Here is an 18,615-nt window from a genome sequence, read left to right on the forward strand (position 1 = left end):
CTGGACTAGATGTGCTTTTCTGTCTGCCCATCACCATTGCCAAATGGGGCATCCAAGTTTGTGTCACATGACTCTCTTTTCTCTCCTGGCTGTTCCTGACCGCATCGGAAAAGGTATCTCAGGGAGATGGTGGGGATGCACCCAGCAATGGAAGGATGGAAGAGATTCAGGAAGGCTGAAAGAAGGATGGGGGAAGAGAATGGGGGAAGAGAATGAGGGAAGACAGGGAATGGAGGAAGGAGTGGTTGGGGATAGGACACTTATGACTCATGTGGAGTATAACCAACTGGCTGGACTCTCATTGATTGGGAGTCTAACCTCAGTGTGCAGGTGGTCAGGGTAGAAGAAACATTGCAGAGGCCTCAAAAACCAGTCTGGATCCATATTATCAGGCCAAATCCCACTCTAAATATGAATAATTCAATGGTATAGATTAGTACTAAGTATATTTTGAGGAGAAGACACATGGGGAGGGTGGGGAGGATAGAACCAATATTTATTAAATGCTGTAGACTCCTGTAGCCCCTTTATTTACATCACTCACACACAGCAGTTAGGAATGCACTTGATAGCAAGGAACAGAAAACTCAACTTGGAGTGGCTTATATAAAGAGACACTATTTTTTTCACATAATGAGAAATCTGGAGTTCGATGGCTTCAGCATTGCTTCAGTGTCTTGATGATGTCAGTACAGGTGACTCTGACAGCCTCTTGGCCACAAGAGCGCTCCTGCAGCTCCAGATAACATCTTTGGTCAAAGCAGGAAGAAAAGAGTAGGAGAACCAGTTGGCCTCATCTTTCCATTTTTTCAGGGAAGCAGAAACATTTCCAGGAAACTTTTTTCAGACTTCTGCTTAAATAACATTGCCCATAACTGAGTTAACTGGCCATCTCTGGCTGAAGGGGAGACTAGGAAAATAAGTATTAAGTTTTTCTGGCCTCTAAAGTGAAAGGTGCCACAGGATGATAAAATTGAGAATGGCAACCAACAAGGTCTGCCACAATTACTTTTTTTTTTAAACCTCTCACACTAAAACTAGACAGATGTTAATGTTATTTTACTATTACAGGTAAGAAAATGGAGGTTTCATTAGGAAAATAAATTAATCAAGATGAAACAACGAATATCTTGGAGTGTTGGAATTTAAATCTTGGTCATTTTGATTCTAAAGTCCTTCTCCTTCATGTGAGCCCTGGGAGGCTCAACCCTGACCTTGGACATGTACATCTCCAGGCTGTGTGGGGGGAGCTGTGTCTGCCAGCCTTAAAAGCAGGCTCCTGAAAAATCCTGTAAGTGTGAGAGAGAAAATGTTGGAGCCTCAGAAAATTACTTGCTTCTATTTAGGAAGCCCGGGTTTCCTGTGGTGTTGCTGGGTGGAGGAGGTGGATAGAGAAGGTATGGAGAGAGAAATGCAGAAAATTAAGCCCTCACTCTTTGTTCTAAATGGTTCCTAAATAGGGTTGGATATGCAGTTCTGGGAAGCATATATTTTATTGGCGAGAGAACAAAGAGCCTGGAAATGTAATATGTTAGGCTGGAGGAATTGCTCTATGAAAAATACCGCAGGACACTCAGGCTCTCTGCTGTTTCTCATATGGGCAGCTGACAGGCCCCAATTTATAAAGCAGCAAATATAGGAAATAAAAGGCTTAGTTAAGTTTGACTGAATCACATTTCCCATGGAGCCGGAAATGACAAGTAGTGATTTCCTATCAATCACACCTCAGGTGACTATTTTAAAAGCAAACTGTCCCTGTTACTATTAAAAGAAAAACAAAAAAAAAAAAAAAAAAAGAAGGAAAGAACATTTCTTTCTGGGTGTGGGTTTTTGCCCTTAACCTAACTCTGCACATAGCTATTTGGAAGACTTCAGATGTGGAACTACCAGGTCCTGGGAGGAAAGTAGGTAGAGGAAACTTTGGCTTAAGTTCAGTTGAGCCTTCTGGCTCCTGGAGGGAGGTTGTTGGAGACGTTCAGCCTCTTGTGTTTAGCAGGGAAACAAAACAGCTCTTGGACCTCAGCTAACACAGAAATGATGACTCTGGCTTAGGCAATCCCCTGTCTGTGCAGTCTTTCTAGAGATGATAGAGAATAGATTCCTTTTTCCTTGGCCCCACTCCTTCTCTGTGGAAGACAACTCTGGGATCTGACAGATCTCGGGATGATTTTCAATTCTGCTTCTCATGAGTGGCATTTGATGTAACCAGCTCCAGGCTCTCTGCCTGTATTATGTTTCAGCAGCTTTGTTGGATGAGCAGTGACTTTGAGATTCTGGAGGCCTTTCACAGGCCAGGGAAGTACCAGGAAAAGTGAATTCTAGAGAAAAAGGTATTAAATAAATTAAGACCTTTATTAATAAAGGTATTGAGGAAATTAAACGAGTCAGAGAAACTATTCAAAGACCTCTTGAACATGTTATATCTCGTAGTCTTGCACACTTGGCCCTTTCCAGTTTGGCTCCAGTCGCACACGCTGCTGCTCTTTCTACAATTGTCCTATATTACAATTGGATGAGTGTATGCTCTGTTTCCTCAGAGCCTGTTACGAATTTCATCCTTCTGGGGTTTTGCTTTTCCTTCTGCTTGGAGTTCTCTTATCCCCATTCTTTTCTTGGTACACACATTTGACACTGAACTCAAATATCACTCCCTGGGGAAGTCTTTATGCTGGGAGCCAGTCTTCCTTGTGGCTACAGCATGGCCTCAACTGTGACACTTCTCATGAGATAAAGCAGTGGTTCTCAAACATTGCCTTCCTCAGATTATGTGTGGGATTGTTTAAAATACATATTCCTGGGCTCCAACCCCAGAGCTTCTGACCTAGCACATCTAGGGTGAGACCTAGAGGTCTGCATTTTAAGCAGGAACCTGGGAGATTCTTAGATGCCTTTATACTCAGTCTTCTTGCTCCATCATATGATATGGGGAGTCGCCTGACCATACATTGAAAAGCTCTGTGGTAGAACAATTATTTGTTTTAATGGGTCTATTTCCCCTGCAATTAGACTAGTTTCTCAGGGCACAGATTAAGTCTTTAGAGCTGAGCACAGGACATGGCAAATAGCACAATTCCATGGAGCAGGGAGAAAGGTTATCACTTTCTGAATTTTACGGACCCTCTTTTTACTGATAAAGTAATGGAAGCCAATGGCACACAGCTGGCACTCAGACCCGGGGTGAGTCTGAGAGTTGTGCAGTAAGACCTATATTTCATATGTAAAGACAAAGGAGAACAGTCATGGAAGATAAATATTTGATGGGGTATTTTAGAATTTATCTTTTCGGTTCCATTTATGCTCCTATGAGGTTTTAGGCTGGAATCTATCTTAGCGATTTCCACCCCCATATCCTTAGGCATGTAGTAGCTATATTTTAGAAGTCTGCTAAGAGCATGCTCCTTTCTTTGGAAGTGCCATAATTGACCTGGCACTGAATATCAAATGATCTCTTCAGAACTTGAACAAAGAGCTCCAGATGTTGTCAGATGGTAATGGGCAGAGGAGATGTACAGTCGTGTTGCAACTACAGTCAACACTACAGCAACACAGAGCTCCATGTAAATTGAAGCTATGAAGAAGGGCCTTACAGAGAAAGTGTGTTTGTGTGTGTGTGTGTGTGTGTGTGACAGAGAGAGAGAGAGAGAGAGAGGGAGAGGAAATGTAGAATGTAGTAAATTTTCTTAGAGAGAGAAAGAGAGGAAATGCAGTAAATTTTCTAGCAGAGACAAGAAGCCATGTGGTTCCTGGAAGAGACAGAGCTAGATAGGCAAAGGGGCCAGCAGCCCACAGGTTTTCCAGTTTTTATGTGGCCTATCTGTATTTCCTGTCATTGCATTCTATGAAATACACCTGATTCCTCATAATCAGCTCTCCTTATCTTATGCTACCTTGAATCTATACCTTGAAACCCAAGACAGTGAGCAAATGAAAGACCCACACACAATCTTGGTATAAATAAGGGCATTTGCTGCCCCGGTTTCTCCTTGCCATTGAGAGGTCCCACAACAAGATGCCATCTTGCATTTAACTTTCATAACTCCTGACTTGTTTTCTAATCAATTTTGGGCTAAAATTGTTCTTTCCTCCTTTGCTGGTTTGTATGTTAACATCTAGCCTTAGTCTCTAGTGAGAATATACTGAGACAAGTTCAAAATAAAAAAAAAACTCATCCATTTGCATTCCAAGGCTCACAATACCCACAGATTTTCTGCCTTTAAGCAGAATTGCTGCCTGCAGCAGCCAAGCCCAACAAGCAAGACCATCTTAACAGAGCTTCAAGTGGCATAATCCAGTGAAATATAGGTTCTGAGTACAGTTCTCCTAGTGCACAAATTGGCCTGAAAGCAGAAGTCACATCAATTATAGGCAGAATTGAACCTATGGAAGTCAGCTGGGAAACTGTGGACTGACATGGGTAAATGTTACATTGACCTCTGCCAGCACTGTCAACTGATCCATCAATAAATTGACAATCTATCAAATCTACACAAGTTCACTGACTGAGCCACACATCGATAAAATATTATGCCTGGAAACCAGAGGTGCTAAGGGGGAAACTAGTTTTTAGGGTCAGACATACCCACCTTGAAGCCTGCTCTATTCTTTCTGGGAGCATTTGAGCAAATTTACTTAACTTCTCTGAGCCTCACTTTCTTTATCTGTAAAATGAGGTCAATAGTAAATCCTCAGTATGTGTTTCACACCCTGCCCCAAGCACCCATCAGTATCTAAGGCTACATAAGAGAGCAAAGTTGAGTTTCTCATACTTTCTCATTTAAATTTATTTTTCTGGCCGAGAGTGATGGCTCAATGCCTGTAATCCCAGCACTTTGGGAGGCTGAGGTGGGCCAGTTGCCTGAGCTCAGGAGTTTGAGACCAGCCTGGGCCGCATGGTAAAACTCTGTCTCTACAAAAAATTTAAAAATTAGCCGGGTATGGTGGCACATGCTTGTGGTCTCAACTACTTGGGAAGCTGAGATGGGATTCCTTGAACCCAGGAGGTCGAGGCTGCAGTGAGCTACAATCACACCACTGCCCTCCGGCCTGGGCAAGAGAGTGAGACTCTGTCTAAACATATATGTCTTTCCAAATAGCTGCCTACCAACAGGCCAGTTAACACTTGGACCAGGTTTGGCATACTGACACTAAGTGGTTTTACCCCTGCAGTAAGCTGATGTCTGCTAGCCTGAAGTTAGAAAATCTGGATTCTAGTGCTACATTTGAACCTCTCCTTCACCCCCTGTCAAGTATGAAAGAACAGAATCATTCCTTCTCACAGGTTGTTCTGAAGATTGCATGAGAAAACGATTGGGAACAAAACATTAGGCAATGTGTAGGGCTTTCACAAGAGAAGGCTGATGGTGGAAATGACTCTGTAGTTAACCTGAAGCCAAGTGAGCTGCCCTTGCAGGGAGGTAGGGCCTGAATCTGGCAGCCATCAGCCATACTCCACTAACCTGGGGGAAGCTGAGGATAAATTAATGCAGAGTAGGGTGGCAGAAATATCTATGGAATAATTGGTACTATCCTTCCATAGTGTCTTGTAGGACCTTGCTGCTCAGAGTGTTGGTGAAACCTTGTCTGGAAGTTTTGACTCACAGCATTTATTGGCATAATAAAATAGGATATTTAAGCTTCTAAATTTTGAATTAATTCGTAGATAGCAATAGTAACTGGAACAAATAATAGGGTGCAGTGGGGACATCACCCGGGAGCTCATTAGAAATGAAGAAGCTCAGGCTTCACCCAGGACCCACTGAATATAAATCTGCATTTTAACAAGATCCCCAGGTGATCCATATGTGCACTCAAATTAGAAAAGCACTAAAATCTGGTAGAGAACATAGGAGATTGGCTTTTAGCTGGCTTCTAATTAGAATAATGATGCAAATTGCAAAACTGACCAAAGTTCCTTTTGTCAGTTGGCTAGGATGAGGAAAAGAAGAAAAACCTCTTTTTAAAAATTATTTTCGTTCTCTTTTGCAAGGCATTTCCTTCAGCTGTTTTTATTTATACAAAAAATTAGGTTTTGGAGGGAAGATAATAGCTTTGTTTCATTAGCTCAATTGATAGCAACTGGTTCATCAGTACTGGGAACAAGGAAGAGTGGTACGGGAGAAAGGCAACAAACACTTATGGGAGGAGTTCTATTTTGGTGTTATAGATTAGTCAATTCCTCACAAAAGCTCTAAAAGAAGTCTTATTTTCACTGTTTTACCGATCAGAAATAGGCTCATAAAGGTTGAATAGGTTGCTAACTTCATGCAAAGGGTAGAGCTAGAATTTAAATGCAGGCCTGTTTGATTTTAAACATTATACTGCACTATTTGTTTCAGTTACTGATATGGTTTGGCTGTGTCCCCACCTAAATCTCATCTTGAATTGTAGCTCTCATAATTCTCACGTGTTGTGGGAAGGACCTGGTGGGAGATAATTGAATCACGGGGGTGGTTTCCCTAGTACTGTTCTCATGGTGGTGCATAAGTCTCACGAGATCTGATGGTTTTATAAGGGGAAACCCCTTTTACTTGGCTCTCTTTCTCTCTCTTGCCTGGTGCCGTGTCAGGTATGCCTTTCACTTTCTGCTGTGATTGTGAGGCCTTCCCAGCCATATGGAGCTGTGAGTCCCTTAACCATCTTATTCTTTATAAATTACCCAGTCTCAGGTACGGCTTTATCAGCAGCATGAAAACAGACTAATACAGTTACTAGTGCTGCTTACAAATTAATACAAAACTTGGAAGCTTAAAACAACCATTTTATTATGCCAATACATTCTATGGGTGAGGAATTCCAGACCAGGCACAGTGGGAGGGGCTTGTCTTGCCTCCTAATGGATGGGGTGCCTTTATGGCTGGAGCCGGACTCATAGGAAGGCACCTTCACTTACATGTGAGGCAGTTGATACCGACCATCAGTTTGGACCTTAGCTGGTGCTTCTCCCAGAATACCTACACACGGCCTCTCCATGTGACCTGGACTTTTAGCAGCATGGCAGCCTCAAGGAAGTTGGACTTTTTCATGGTGTCTCAACGTTCTAAATGTGAGTATCCAAGTGAATAAGACAAAAGTTTTATCACCTTTTCTGACTAAGCCTTAAAAGTCTTACAGTTCCTGTTCTACTACATTCTGTTGGAGTTACAGGTTAGGTAACTACAAATCTGCCCAAATTCAAGGGGAGGTGACAAAGATCCCACTTCAGATGAGAGGATCATCAAAGGCCACGTAATTATTTTTCTTTAATTTCTTTAGCTTTTGATGGGATACCTTTGGGGTGTACTTTGATGGGAGATGGTAGGTCATTTGAGTCAAAATTTTTGCTTCACTGTTGCATAGGCCCAGCTATATGTAGCTGTAAAGCAGCAGATGCAACCACAGGCCAGGCCACATCTGAGGGCACCAACTCATTTGTTGACATCTTCCAGTTATCTTTGTAGGCCTTGCCAAAGTAAGTAGAACTTTCAAGCTCTAGTAAGCAGGAACTAGAAATCCCAGATAAAGCTTCTAATGGAGATTGTAAAAAGCAAGGTGGAGTCTTTGTGTCTTCTGGAGGAAAGTTTAATGTGTGGGAGGTGGACATTGGGTTGGTGATTTCTGGCACAAATGTTGAAAGGTACTCACATTTCTCCATTATTTCCAGGGTTCTCTTGCTTTTTTCACTTTCTTGATCTGATTTACTTTGACAAGACGGACTACTGTTTTCCAAAATATTTTGCTTCTCAGTGTATTTGACTTAAACGTCAAGAGGAAATAGAAGAGATAATGTGAGAACTTTTAGGGAATCCGAGGGGAAAAAGCCCTAGATGGGTTTAAAAATCAAGTCTCCTTAGCTTGATTGTGATGGATTCCAGCTTGGAGGATGATCCAAGCTGGGATGAAAAAACATCCCCTAAACGGTTCACAGAGTCTGGAGGGAAGTATTTCATCTAACATCATTTAATGTCATAAAGATCATTGCTGTCTAACTCATATGAGAATAATCCATTGCCTAAGAAGAGAACAGGGAAAACCACAAGCAGAGCTGACAATAATAATAGTGAATATAGTCATGAAATGATCTAAACTGGGGAGCAGCTCCTATGTGCCACTCTCTGCCTGGATATTCATTCCACAGCTACTAAGATATTTCCCACTACATGAAGAGAGTCATACAGCAGGTTGGTCAGATGACTGAATGACAATATAGAATTTGGGTTAGATGTAACTGCGTCTGTGGTACAAATTGTCAAACTGCAGATATAAGTAAATGCCTAATCTCAAAATCTGTTTCTCTGTCTCACTCCCACTGAAAATCATCAAGCTAAAGTCAAACAATTAACAGAGTCATCCTATTTGCATCATGGAGTTTTCTAGCATATGATGCTATGATACCCCAGGGACTGATTTTAAGCTGCCATCCAAAGGGGAGAAAGGAAAGTAAAATTTATTCCCCATATACTAGGTTCTATGGCTTTGCAGGTGTGAAAATTAGGAAGAACGGGGTGGGTACAAAATTCATTGAGAGCTTACTGGCCCCAAAGTAAGGCAGGAAGGTCAAGCCGGGGGAGTGAGCTGACCCATGAATGCCGAGGTTGAAAAGATAGTGGCCATCAAAGCCTGTGTCTGCCACACCATTTTGCCCCACAGGAGCATGTTCTGAATTACAAAAGACTTGAAATATTCTGACACAGCAGCCATGGGAAACTGCAGCAGAGGCAAAATGGTCTTCTAAGCCGCCTTGATGCAGATGCTCCGCTCTGGCGAGCTGCCCATTGGCCTCTGTGCTGATGGAGATGATTTCCCTGCATAAAGTTGCTCTAGTTGTCAAAGATGAGCAAGAGGGTGCTGCTAACTTTGAAGTGAATGTGGCATAAGTGCTTGCTGAGGTAATGGTGAATCACAGCTTTGGATTTCAGGGACAGGGAGTGGGTGCTGTTCCCAGCGTTAGCTCAAGATGAAATTGGACAAGGTCTCCAATTATCCTGGGCCCCTTATTTTTTCTCTTTTTCAGGATACAGAGAAGTGATGATTGGTCTGTTTTCTTCAAGTAGTGAGTAACATATTCATTTACATAGTGGTTGCCCTCAGAAAGTGGTCAGGAACTTGTTTGGGGACATGGGGAACACAAGTTGAAAATCTTATGTAGCCTTTCTGCCTTTCTGATTCTAGTTTTTTTTTTTTTTTTTTTCCTGTAGGTATGGCATTATAACACGTTCAGCATTTTTCTTTTTCTGGTCTCAGGTGTCCCTTTCCATGAGATGGGACATACTAGAGGTCCTGGACTTTCTAAGTGGAACTTGTGAATCCAGTGAGCTATTGCATCAGGCTGAGAGGCCAGGATAGTGCGTGGCATCCCCTGCCACAGATGGCTGCCAGCCTCCTAGAATTTCTTGCCATAAGGGGAAAGTGAGAGTGTTGACGGATGAACATAGATTCCTGCCCACTCACTGTGGATGGAATTTGATCTGCTTCCATTCAATTCAAGGTCATCAGATTCCCTTCTTGTGCTCTCCTGTTCCATCCCAACTCAGCCCAACCCCATCCATTCCATCTGTCTCAAATTTTGTAAGTTCCATTTCATTTATGGAGATATAGAATCCTATTCTGCTTAAGGAGCTCCCTCTGTGGACAACACCCTGCTAGCCATCTCAGGGCAGTCATAGGAAACCCCTTGTAAAAGTGACTTAGGAGATTTATCAAGCTGCCCTCAATTTTACCCATTCCAATGCCCTGCTGTTGCTATTCCTGGTCTTCCTCTTGAATGCACCCTCTCCACTTCTCCTCTGAGGCATGTGAGGAGGAAGGAGCATCCGAAGGGAGACTGGAATCTTGGGCCCTGACTAGTTCTTATTTATCTCTGAATCTCAATTTGTGTGCCCAATATGAGGCACATATTAGGTTGGTGCAAACATAATCGCGGTTTTTGCCATTAAAACTAATTAAAAGTAATGGCAAAAACCACGATTACATCTGCACCAGCCTAATATATATTACACATCTTGGTTAATTGCCGTCCATATTAGTTGAAGAAATAATAAGTTCTGTGGCCATGGGGCAAGACGCTTGTCCTCTCTGGGTTTGTTTCCCTCTCTTGCAGAACAGGCAATTTGACTGGGTCAGTGGTTCTCAGACTCTTGTAGGAAATCTGATTCGGGAAGTCAGTCCCAGTAAAATCAGATTCTGAGAGTCAGAATAGCAGTGATTAAGAGCATTCCAGTTGCAGCTCTACCACTTACTAGCTCTGTGATCTCGGACAAGTGACTTAGCTTCTCTAATCTTAGTTTCCTCATGTGTAAAAGGGATGTAATACCCATGTCATATGGTTTCTATGGGAGTTAAATGAATGATACATGCAAAGTGTTCCCTCCAGTGCCTGGCATGTAAATGGTATCATGCGAGTGTTGGCAATTATCACTTGAGTGGGCCTCTATCATACATCAAGAGCTGGCCATTTGGTATGAAGAAAATAAAGTTGACTAGTATACTTTCCCTGTCATCAAGAAGTTTATAATCATCCTGGCTAACACGGTGAAACCCCATCTCTACTAAAAATACAAAAAATTGGCCAGGCATGTTGGAGGGCACCTGTAGTTCCAGCTACTCAGGAGGCTGAGGCAGGAGAATGGAGTGAACCCAGGAGGCGGAGCTTGCAGTGAGCCGAGATTGCACCACTGCACTCCAGCCTGGGCTACAGAGTGAGACTCTGTCTTAAAGAAAAAAAAGTTTGTAATCGGTGAAAAGATAGGTCATAAACTTTGTGAAATGTAAATATATGCATAGGAAAAAACAAACTATAGTAATATATTATTGGGAGCCATCTGTATAGTAGCACTATTGATATAGTTCTTAAAAATTTATATTCTGAATTTTTACGTTTTCTAAAACGAGCTTCTGTTAAATCTTTGCTTAAGGACAGATAAACATTCATAACAGAATGGTAGAGTTTAACATGGGAAATATTTGGAATTATAATCCAAAAAACTCAAGGTGACTCTTTTCTTTTGTACTATCCCCCTTCATTCGGGATAAAGCAAAGAAAAAACATTGACATGATAAAGCCCTTCAGGGTCTGCTGTTCAGCTTCATTTCTTTCCATTTCCCCTCTCACACTCTGTGGTGCAGCCATTCTGAATTATTTTCTGTTCTCCAAAACAGGTTCAGTCTTAACGTTCTGCTCAGTCATTCAATCAACCAATATTTATTGAGGACTTACAATAACCCCTTGTGAGAAGAGCAAAATGGAGCAGGGAGCTGACTATGGGAGATTTCCTTAGAGGATAGTTTGTGGTGAACTCCTTTGCCTAAGAAAAAGTAGAAGCCGTATTAGATATTTGATTTATAGTATATTGTTTTGAGAATGAATACAAATAATTTTGGTCAATGAGAATTGTACACAAAAACATTTTAATTCTCAAGTATTATGTGTTGTTAGGTAAGCAAGATAAGGTTATTGAGACTAAAATTTTTCCTCCATTTTCTCTATGGGTCTTGGGATGAATTCCCTCTACTTCTATAGCTGCACAGGAGAGGGCTGGCTTCTGGTGAGTGTGCTGTTCGGAGGTGTTGAGAAGCTTCCACCTGTGGGGTAAGTGCCAGGACTAAAAACAGATTATTTTCTAGACCAAGGGCTGCAGAAGAAAAGAAATAGGTAGTTAGTACATTCCCCTTCTTTGTATCCTAGATTCAGCAAACAGACTTCTTTTTCTTTTATTGCCGACTAGTAAATACAGTGTATTAATTGAGAATCTATTATGTACCAGGAAGTGGTGATGAATAAAGGAGATAGAAACCCTGTCCTCAATAATAATAAATATGTATTAATATTCATTACAGGATGGGCACTAAATACTTTGCATGTATTAATTCACATAATCCTTATAATAACCTTGGAAGGAAGGTACGCTCATCATCTCCATTTTAGAGATGTAAAAATAGAGGTATTGAGAAAACAAATACTTGCCTAAGCTGTCACAACCACTAAACAGGAATGGAGGTGTTGCTCGGATTTGAATTCAGTCTTCCTGTCTCTACAGCCCAAGTCTTAAGCACTTATTATACTATACCATAGCATACATGCATCCTTTCGGAGAACAGCCTCTAGTGAGGCTGCTGAGCTCCCCTTGTTAACATGAACAGTTCAGTTAAAGCACATGGGTAGGATAGAGAGGATTAAAATAGGCTACTAAGCATCCAACAGGTAATTTATAAACCACCTTGTAGCACTTTTCTTTTCTGAGACTTTGCAAAGGCTGTTCCACTGCCTGAATAGCCTTTCTTTCTACCCATAAATTGATACACTTAAAAATACTTATATATAATTTACATAAGATGATACACCCACATCTTAAGCATATAGTTAAATGAGTTTTGACAAATGAATATGTTGGTGTAGCCACTACTCTAATCAAGAACTTTTTTGTCACCTAGAAAAGTCCTCTGCGCTCACTACCCCACCCTTGACTCTTTCTGCCCAGCTGGATCTGATTTCCGTTAACATAGCTTAGTCTTGTTTGTATTCTAGAATTACTGAAATCATGCAGTATGTACTTTTTTGTTTTGGCTTCTTTCATTCAGCATAATGTTTTTGAGGTTTCTTCATAATGTGGTGTTTCTTCTGTTTTCTTTTGGTTTTCGTTTTATTACTGAGTCCATTGCATTAATTTGCCACACTTTTAACATTTTTTTACCTGTTGAAAGAGGTATCTAGAGTGTTTCCAGTTTTTGGCTAATATGAATAAAGGTTCTATAAAAATGTTTATACTTTTTGTGAACACATGGCTTTATTCCTTTTGAGTAAATACCGGGGAGGAGAATTGCTGGGTCATCCAACAGGTGTTTACTTAACTGTTTTCTAAAGTGGTTGCATCTTTTTGCATTCCCACCAGTGGTCTAGGAGATTTCCAGTTGCTCCATTTCATCACCAACATTTTGCATTGTTAGTGTTCAATTTTAATGGTTCTAGTGTCTGTGAAGTGATATCTCATCATAGTTTTGATTTGCATTTCCCTGATGACTAATGGTGTTAAATATATTTTCATGTGTTTCTAGGTCATTCACATATCTTCTGAGAAATCTGTGCTTGAATCTTTTGGCTACTTTTTAATTTGTCTCACTTTAAAATATTAAATTATAGGAGTTCTTTATATATTCTGAATTTAAGTTTTTTTAAAAAACTTATTACTCTTTAACTTCAAAAACATTTCAACATTCTAAACACAAAAAAGAATGTTGCAAATTATGTTTAAGTACAGAAGGTTCTTGAACTTTAATTGATGCAGAGGTTCTTCACTTTGCTGACAAGAGTTCTACAGTTTGTTTAAAAACAGTTTAGAAACTATTGCACTTAACTAAAAAAAAAAAAAATCTAAACACTGCTCATGTCAGCTGACCCTGCTTTGTCCACAGCTAAGAATGGCAACAGAATGCTATGTCACTAAATACAGAAACAAGACAACCTGAAGCTAAATAGATGCACTGCAGAGTCAACAGGTCCAACCTCACAGTGCATGCCCTGAGCTTGGGTGCCTCCAAAAGGCACCTTTCCCCATAGCCTCAACACCAAGCAAGGAGCATCAGTAGTTTGCCTTTGTTGTTCTGTTCTTTTTAGAAACTATAAATACATACAGTTGATAACTCAGGGTTTCTAGCTCATAACCATATAATTAACACCACCTTGCAAATAAAAAAAAATGCCAGAAATATCTTTAAATGCCTTGTCACGCCAACAGCAAAGTATACAGAATGAGGAAAATACAAAAGTGCCTTTTCATTTTAAAAATACTCGGAAATATGTACAACTCTTGTGCAGTTTCATGGTGCTCCAGACACCCATGGCCACTTCATATAAACCACTGACAATTTCTAGAGTACTTTGAGAGACTACAATATGATTGAATTAAATTTTGTAATTAAATCTAATGAAGGTGATATCATTTGGATGTGTCCCCACCCAAATCTCATATTGAATTGTAGCTCCCATAATTCCCATGTGTCATGAGAGGGACTTGGTGGGAGGTAATGGATTATGGGAGTGGGTCTCTCCTGTGCTATTCTCATGATAGTAAATAAGTCTCATGAGATCTGATGGTTTTATCAAGGGGAATTCCCCTACACAAGCTCCCTCTTGCCCGTCGCCATGTAATATATGACTTTCTCCTCCTTTGCCTGCCACCATGATTGTGAGGTCTCCCCAGTCATGTGAAACTGTGAGCCCATTAAATTTCTTTTTCTTTATAAATTACCCAGTCCCTGGTATGTCTTTATTAGCAGCATGAGAACTAATACAGTAAATTAGTACCAGGTAGTGGGATGCTGCTGTAAAGATATCTGAAAATGTGGAAGCAACTTTGGAACTGGGTAACAGATAAAGGTTGGAATAGTTTGGAGGGCTCAGGAGAAGATAGGAAAATGTGGGAAGTTTGAAACCTCCTAGAGACTTGGTGGGTTCAGAGACAGGAAGATGTGGGAAAGTTTGGAACTTGCTAGAGAATTGTTGAATGGCTTTGACTAAAATGCTGATAGTGAAATGGACAATAAGGTCCAGGCTGAGGTGGTTTCAGATGGAGATGATGAACTTGTTGGGAACCAGAGTTAAGGTCACTCTTTCTATGCAAAGAGACTGGTGGCATTTTTCCCCTGCCCTAGAGATGTGTGGAACTTTGAACTCAAGAGAGATGATTTAGAGTATCTGGTGGAAGAAATTTCTAAGTGGCAAAGTGTTCAAGAGGAAGCAGAGTATAAAAGTTTGAAAAATTTGCAGGCTGATGATGCAATAGAAAAGAAAAACCCATTTTCTGGGGAGACATTCAAGCCTGCTTCAGAAATTCACATAAGTAACAAGGAGCAATATGTTAATCATCAAGACGATGGGGAAAATGTCTCCAGGGCATGTCAGAGACCATTGCAGCAGCCCCTCCCATCAGGCCTGGAGGCCTAGGAGGAAAAAATGGTTTCCTGGGCCCAGGCCATCCCTGCTGTGTGCAGCCTTAGGACTTGGTGCCCTCTGTGCCAGCCATTCCAGCTGTGGCTAAAAGGGATTAAGGTACAGCTTGGGCCATGGCTTCAGAAGGTGTAAGCTCCAAGCCTTGGCAGCTTCCATGTGGTGTTGAGCCTGCAGGTGCACTGAAGTCAAGAATTGAGGTTTGGGAACCTCCACCTAGATTTCATAGGATGTGTGGAAACCCCTGAATGTCCAGAGAAAAGTTTGCTGCAGGGGTGGAACCCTCATGGAGAACCTCTGCTAGGGCAGTGCCAAAAGGACATGTGGGATCAGAGTCCCCACCAGGGCACTGCTGAGTGGAGCTGAGAAGAGGGCCACCATCCTGCAGACCCCAGAATGGTGGATCCCCTAACAGCTTTTCATGCACCTGGAAAAGCCATAGACACTCAATGCCAGCCTCTGACGGCAGCCAGGAGGGGAGCTGTACCCTGCAAAGCCACAGGGGTGGAGCAGGCCAAATCCGTGGGAGCCCACCTTTTGCATCAGCACTCCCTTTATGTGAGACATGGGCTCAAAGGAGATTGTTTTGGAGCTTTAAGATGATTTGATTGCCCTACTGGATTTTGGACTTGCATGGGGCCTGTAGACCCTTTGTTTTGCCCAGTTTCTCCCATTTGGAATGGCTGCATTTACTGAATGCCTGTACCCCATTGTATCGAGGAAGTAACTAACGTGTTTTGATTTTACAGGCTCATAGGCAGAAGGGACTTGCCTTATTGTGAATGAGACTTTGGACTGTGGACTTTTGAGCTTATGCTGAAATGAGTTAAGATTTTGAGGGACTGTTGGTAAGGCATGATTGGTTTTGAAATGTGAAGACATGAGATTTGGGAGGGGTTGGGGTGAAATAGTATGGTTTGGCTGTATCCCCACCCAAATCTCATCTTTAATTGTAGCTCCCTTAATTTCCATGTGTCATGGGAGGGACCAGGTGGGAGGTAGTTGAATCAGGGGGGTGGATCTTTTCCATGCTTTTCTCATGATAGTGAATAGGTCTTAGGAGATCTGATGGTTTTATAAAGGGGAGTTCTCCTGTACATGGCCTCTTACCTGCTACCATGTAATACATACCTTTCCCCTCCTTTGCCTTCTGCCATGATTATGAGGCCTCTCTAGCCAGGTGGAGCTGTGAGTCTGTTAAACCTCTTTTTCTTTAAAAATTACCCAGTCTTTGACATGTCTTTATTAGCAGCTTGAGAACTGACTAATACAGAAGGCAGCAGACACCTCTCAAATAAGAGATGTGTCAATTATGGCATTCCCCTACCCTAACGTATTCACAAGGTGACAGATAAACAATTTTTTCAATCTTGCTCCTCCTCCTCTTCTTCCTTCTCTTCTTAATTTTTCTCTTCCATCTTTCCTGGGCAACTTTAGTGGGATTCTTTTCATCGTCAAACTTTCCTTTAGACTTACAGTAAGCAACGTCTTTCTCATGGTTCTCCCTCAGCTTCGCCACCTTACTGATGCAAGGTTGCATTTCACTGTTACTCAAGTTATTCCACATCTCACCCAGCTTTTTTTTGCCACATCTCCAATAGAGATGCCAGGGTTTGTGGATTCGATCTTGGGGTAGACTTCTGAAAAGAACTGGAAGAATCCAGATGGTGGCCTTTTGAGGGCATTAGAGTCCTTCTTGCCTCCCTTAGCTGATCTATAATCCTTCATTTCCCAAACATGGAGTACTCTATCCACCTTTGCCACTTCATCAAATTTAGACTTCTGTCTCCTAGATATTGTCTACCACTTCTCAGAGCACTGCTTGGAAAATTATGCAAAATTGACAGGGGCCTCTGGGTTTTTCTTGTTATGTTCTTCTCTGCACATTTGCACAAAGAAGGTATTAAGCAGACCCTTTGGTTTCTTGGGATCACTTTTAGGCAACCTGACTGTATCGTTTGCTAGTCTAATTTAAGTTTTTTGCTCGATCTATATATTGTGAATTTTTTTCCCAATCTGGCTTATCTTTTATTTTCTTTATAGTGCATTTTGAAGGATAGAAGCTTTAAGTTTGGATGAAGTCCAATTTATTAATCTTCTTCTATAGCTGAGGCTTTTTTGCATTCTAAGAAACCTGGCTTACACCAGGATATGGAGATATTTTGTTTTCTTCTAGGAGTTTTATATTTTTAGCTTTTATCCCTAGGTCTGTGATGTATCTTGAATAAATTTTTGTATATTGTGTGAGGTAAGAGTAAAGAATTAATTTATACTGCCTTATAATTATGTCAAGGTTTTCCAATAGAATTTCTTAAAAACAATATTTTCCTATGAAATTACCTTGGCAGCCTTGTTAATTTTAAAGTAAAATAAATTAATTGCATATGTTTGGATGTATATGTGATCTATTTTCTTTCCATTTAGCTATGTATACTTCATATATACCACACTGAATGGATTGTTCTAGGCTTATAGTAAACCTTGAAAGCATGTTGTATAATTTATTCAGCTTTGTTCTTTTTCAAATTTTTTTGGCTATTCAAAGTAATTTGTATTTCTAAGTAAATTTTAGAATTATCTTGCCATACCTCCAGAGATTTCGACATGATACAATTGGGTAGACATGGCAATTTTATAATACTGAATCTTCCAATTGACAAATAAAGCTTATTTTTTCTAGATTTTTAGTCTTTTTTAGTTTCTCTCTGTAATATTTTATACTTTACAGTGTAGTAGTCTTACTTTTGTTACATTTGTTCCAAAGTTTGTTACATTTTTAGATGCCATTATAAATGGCATTGTTTAATTTTCCAATTATTTTTCTTACTGCCATGAATGCAATTGATTTTGCACATAAATATAATTGATACTGAATTTTTATCCCGTGTCTTTGCTAAATTTCCTTGTTGATAGTAGTAGGTTTTTTTGGGATAAATTCCTTAGTGGATCCTATGTAAACAATCATATTTTTTATAATGAAGATAGTTTTACTTTCTAATCTTGTTGTACCAGTTAGAACCTCTAGTATTAACTATTATGTTAAACATAAATGTGAAAAGTTGACTAACTTTTCCTATTCCCAATTATAAACAAAAATCATTTAATATGTAATCATTAAGTATGATCTTAGCTATAGAATCTTTGTAGAAGCTTTTGATCAGATTGAAAAAAATCCCTCAATTTTTTATTTGCTGAGAGATATTTTTAATATGACTGAAAGTTAAATTCTAATACCTTTTCTACATCTAGTAATGTGATCATATGTCTTTTGCCTTTATTCTGTTAATGTGATGAATTAAATTAATAGATTTATGAATGCTGTGCCAACCCTGCATTTCTAGGATAAGCCTCATTTGCTCATGATATGTTAATTCGTTTTCTATATTGCTAGATTTACTTTGACTTTTTTTTTTTTTTTTTTAGAATTTTTGCATCTATATTTACGAAGGACACTGGTCTGTAAGTTTGTTTTTTGTCATTGACCTCTTAAAGATGTGCTATCAAGATTATGCTAGCCTTATAAAATGAGTTGGGAAGTGACTGTTTTTTAAAAGTGTATAAAACTGGTCTTATTTTATTCTTAAATGTTTCATAGAAGTCACCAGGAAATTATTCAGAAATGAGAGGGACGTTTAAACACCACCACCACGATGGCTATTTGAACCTCAGGTTTTCTTTGTGAAATTTTGTTATGAGTT

The 18,615-nt window shown here is 40.3% G+C and overlaps 1 long non-coding RNA gene across 4 annotated transcripts in view; it reads left to right on the plus strand.

Moving 5' to 3' along the window:
- The first annotated feature begins 6,536 nt into the window (after positions 1–6,536).
- The window catches only part of LOC134736905 (uncharacterized), a 503,219-nt gene continuing 491,140 nt past the window's right edge, over positions 6,537–18,615 (plus strand). For 2 of the 4 annotated variants that reach the window (XR_010121382.1, XR_010121380.1), the window contains exons 1-2: positions 6,537–7,042; positions 18,341–18,376. This is a non-coding gene — a long non-coding RNA (uncharacterized lncRNA). The remainder of the gene's footprint in view (positions 7,043–18,340; positions 18,377–18,615) is intronic. The other 2 variants (XR_010121381.1, XR_010121379.1) reach the window with 1 other exon arrangement.

Source organism: Symphalangus syndactylus, chromosome 6, assembly GCF_028878055.3.
Source record: "Symphalangus syndactylus isolate Jambi chromosome 6, NHGRI_mSymSyn1-v2.1_pri, whole genome shotgun sequence".
NCBI lineage: Eukaryota > Metazoa > Chordata > Mammalia > Primates > Hylobatidae > Symphalangus > Symphalangus syndactylus.